General features: G+C 39.5%; 1 pseudogene; it reads right to left on the bottom strand.

Moving 5' to 3' along the window:
• Positions 1-240: 240 nt before the first annotated feature.
• LOC139019424 (stathmin-like) lies at positions 241-632 on the bottom strand (annotated as a pseudogene).
• Between the last annotated feature and the right edge of the window lie 3,824 nt (positions 633-4,456).

Raw genomic sequence — 4,456 nt, 5'->3', positions numbered from 1 at the left:
AAGTGTACTGATGTAGAAAAGATACAAGAAAACTAGCTACATTAGTCTTTCTAAGACTTTAGAAAAAAAAGTAAAACATTTTCAGTTTCTCCCCTAAAACAACATCATACAGTCTGAATCTACCTAAGGTCCTATAACAGCTTCTAGAATATTTGTCAGGAGGACAAAAATAAAATGACACTGGCGAGTACAGTCTTTGGATATTTAGGAAGGTGAGGGGAAGTTAGTTCTCAAAATGAATTAGTCAGCTTCAGTCTCATCAGCAGGATCTTGGGATTCTTTGTTCTTCCCCAGTGTTTCAATGCACCTCTCCATCCTCTTTGTTGGCTTCCATTCTGTGGGTCAGTTTTTCTGCTATCATTTCCCTGAAGTTCTCTTCTATTGCTTTCTGAAGCACCTCTTTCTCATGCTCTCGTTTCTCAGCAAGCTGCTTCAAGACCTCAGCTTCATGGGACTTGCGTCTTTCTTCTGCAGCTTATAATTTCTACTGAATTTCCTCCAGGGAAAGATCCTTCTTCTTTGGTGGGGAAAGGGGAAATTCTGAGATGGATTATTTTGCTCGAGGGCTGAGAATCAGCTCAAAAGCCTGGCCTGAAGCATGTTTCTTTCACCTGGATATCAGAAGAAGCCATGGTAAACAGAAGATAAGAGCCTGGCAATCAATATATTCTACACAACCCACTGGCAAGGGAAGTATGCCCAGCCCCAGCTGCCTGGCCGCACTGAGCACCAGCAGACCGAGAGCCCACAAAAGCGACAAACAGCAGCACGTGACCTCCCTGCAGGGCTCTGCATTGGCTCGCTGATCTTTTCTCATGCCATTCTTATCCCTTGATATGCTCATGATACAACATCTTTTTGCTCCTCAATTATACCATGTTTTTCCCTATTGCCTTTGCCTGAGGCACAGTCTCCCTCCTACAGATGGTTAACATCTCACCTTCAGTCTCATCTTCTATGATTCTTCCTCATGGAGGCCTTCCATGTTCTTTTCCTTCATAGAGTTTTTCAAAGTTATTATTATTCAACTACTTGTATGATTGTTTTATTTCTGTCTGTCTTACTGGCTGGACTGAAAACTCTCTTATGACTGGCATTGTAGTATCCCCCTGCTAAATGGATGAATGATTGAATGAAAGCCATCATATGGATATGTTTTGAATGAATGAATGAAATAAAAGAGACATTTGTAAAGACAGTTACTTTAAGAGAAAAAAGCAGAGGCGACAAGAAAGGTGGGATAAGCTTTTACATTAGCAAGCTTTGCCTATGGGAGTGATTCTCAACCTTCCTAATGCCGCAACCCTTTAATACAGTTCCTCATGTTGTGGTGACCCCCAACCATAAAATTATTTTCGTTGCTACTTCATAACTGTAATGTTGCTACTGTTATGAATCGTAATGTAAATATCTGATGTGCAGGATGTATTTTCATTGTTACAAATGAACATAATTAAAGCATAGTGATTAATCACAAAAACAATATGTAATTATATATGTGTTTTCCGATGGTCTTAGGTGACCCCTGTGAAAGGGTCGTTCGACCCCCAAAGGGGTCGCGACCCAAAGGTTGAGAACCGCTGGCCTATGGCATCATCTTAGTGACCTACGAATATTCCCTGGACCCTCAAAGATCATTCTTGCCTTGATCCTCCTAGGCTCTCATCCTACTCCCCTAGTCCTGGACTTCTCTGACTCAGCTCTTCCCATCTGTTTAATCCTTTACTTAATCATTTAGCACCAACTCTGATTTCTGCGTCCTAGAATTATTTTTCTCCTATTTCTCTGGTAAACCCTTATGGACAGCATTTTTGCTCTAATGCAGTCTAGCTGTTTACACCTTTGGCAATCTTGCAGTTTGCTTTTGTTTTCACTTCCCATGTCTACATCTAATCTCTCTCTCTAGGGAAATCAGTTCCTCATGTACCAATACATATCCTGATAGCAAAAGGGACATGAGAATAATATCAGAGTTAGCAATCACAACCCAGCTAACAGGTCTAAGATAGGTGACATAATTATCAACCCAGAGGGCCAGCTTTTATTGACATTGGGACAGAAATTGAATCTGAACATGGACTCCCAGTGGAACATATGCGGTAGACTGAGAAATTGTGGAGGGGCTCATGTAGGTCAGACCATGCCCCAGCAAGTGGCACAAAAGCACATGGAACACAACCTTTCTCTCCCTTCCAAGTTGGTCTACAGCTGATCCTAAATATATCAACTTCAAGCTGTATATTGAGTAGGAAATCCATCTCTCTCATTGTCTGAAGCATATCTCAAATTTGACAGAAAATATAACACATGCATACAATTGTGTTAAGGGATCATTCCTGAAATTTTCAATTTCTAGTTATTTCTCATACTCAAGTTGTCTGGAGAGTTTTGGGGCTCTATTCTCATAAACCAGCCTGCCAGGCTTTGTACAAATGATTTTACTTTTTGTTTTTTAATATTAGATTTCTTGCCTAAGCCTTAGCAGCATGAAGTTCCTAATGTGAACTAAACCTGTTCAAAGCCCTTTCCCAGACACTTTGACTCTATTGTTATTGGTGGAGTGCCCTCTGAGTCCCTACCTGTTACCAGAAGTGGAGTTCTTGGGGTGCTGCTGGGAAAAGACTTTCCTGAGGCCCCCCCTACCCCCAGGAGGAGGATGTATTGGGGAAAGCTTTATTGATTCTGTAAAATTAAGGGGGTTCTCTTTCAAGGTTCCATCTCCCTCCATCTCTCCATGGAAAAAGTCCAATCTTGTCTTCAACAGGCTAAGAATTAAAGCCACTGCCCAGAGTTTCTGCTCCTTATTAAAGTCCAGTCCAGTTATGGGTCATGGAGCAGGAGAGTGCAAGGCAGCAGGAGTGAAGCAAGAGAACAGGAGCAAGAAAGAGAGAGAGAATTCTTTGGGGATTATAACTAAGAACTTAACCATTTAACCCTTCAGGATTTCATATACTTGCTTTGGCTCCACCCTTCTAGCCAATGATCTTTGTTCCCCAGGCTAGACTGACAGGCAAGTACCTTCCCTATGTCACCCTGACTTCACTGCACAAGTGCCCATCTCCCCCTTTGTTGAACCACTTCCCCCAATCATTAACAAAGAATGGACCTGTGGTTCCCTGGGGAGTGTGAAGGTGCAGCTTCCTGGTAAAGCTGCCCAGATGACCATGTTTATAATGTCTGGCCTCCCCTTTGCTTTCTTCCCATTATTAATATTAATGACTAGCTAATTATGGTGATAAAACCATCACCTTGGCAAGTCACTTCATTTTTTTCTGATTCTTAATTGTTTTCTTTAGAGAAATAATAACAAAGTTAATTACCTTAAATTATCATTGTGATGATTTATGAAATTAATGAAATAACATACTTAAAATTTCTGATTCAGGGCCTTCAGTACTAATTATAGTGGTATAATAAATGTTAGGTATCTTCAAGTAAATATATATTTGAGATTTGAGCCCAAACTATACATATCATATTGAGAGGATGATAAGAATAGATTATGGAACTTTCAATACAATGAGAGATGTAAGACATATATAAAAGCAATAGTAATACTAACAATAGTAGTTATACCTCATAGTAGTACTGAACCTTCAAAAACTTAGAGGCTACTTTTCTGCCTAGGATGGTTGAAAAAAATAGGATTTTGAACCTAATGATGGTAGCAGGAAACAGCAAAAATACAAAAATAAAGAAAATGCAAAATTAAACGACAGGTTAAATAGACATTGTGTAGACTAGTTGGTGCAGACTACCAATTTATCCAAAGAGGAAAATGAAAATTATGGCTAGGAAGCTTGGTTAGGCCCCGATTATGGGGGGTTGGGGAGGCCAGTTTAAGATATTTGGGTTTTATATACAGGTAATGGGTGCCAGTGATGGTTTTTGAGTAGTGAAGAGGCATGTTCAGAAGTTGTTTTAAAAGATTAGACTTCTTAGTAAAAAGAATGGTTGGAGAAGGAAATCACAATGAGGGGTGTTGTTAGAAAGTGGAGAGGCATAAATATCTGCATCATAATGGAAATAACAGTAATAGCGACAGCAAAATTGCCTGTTTCGTTTTTTATCTGTATTAACTCAAGATAGCAAAGCATTTGAGAAAGTTTACACTCTCTTCCAAAGAACCCAAGTGTCAAATGGTTAGGCTGAGAGCAAGAACCTCTGTATCAGTAATAAAGAAGGAGAGAGCTACTGCCACAAAATGACTCCTGTTTTGAATGACTTTATCTTCTAAGAGTGTTGTGCTGTTTACCTGTTATATTTTCAGAGACAACATCTTAGGTATTTGTACTTTATTGAGAATGAGGTAAATATTTCAACACATTTAGATGTTTTCCTCCTCTTTCAACAAAAGAGCATAGGGTCTTGATAACATGTTACTAAAAACTTGTCTGCTAGTTTGTGATTCTGTCCCCAAGAATGACAAAAAAAAATTAACTTTTAAGTTGAGCAC

This window comes from Myotis yumanensis, unplaced genomic scaffold (genome assembly GCF_028538775.1).
Source record: "Myotis yumanensis isolate MYYU_CA2020_CCGP unplaced genomic scaffold, mMyoYum1.0.hap1 SCAF_11, whole genome shotgun sequence".
NCBI lineage: Eukaryota > Metazoa > Chordata > Mammalia > Chiroptera > Vespertilionidae > Myotis > Myotis yumanensis.
Note: the sequence above shows the minus strand (reverse complement) of the source record. Positions and strands in the feature narration are given on the sequence as shown.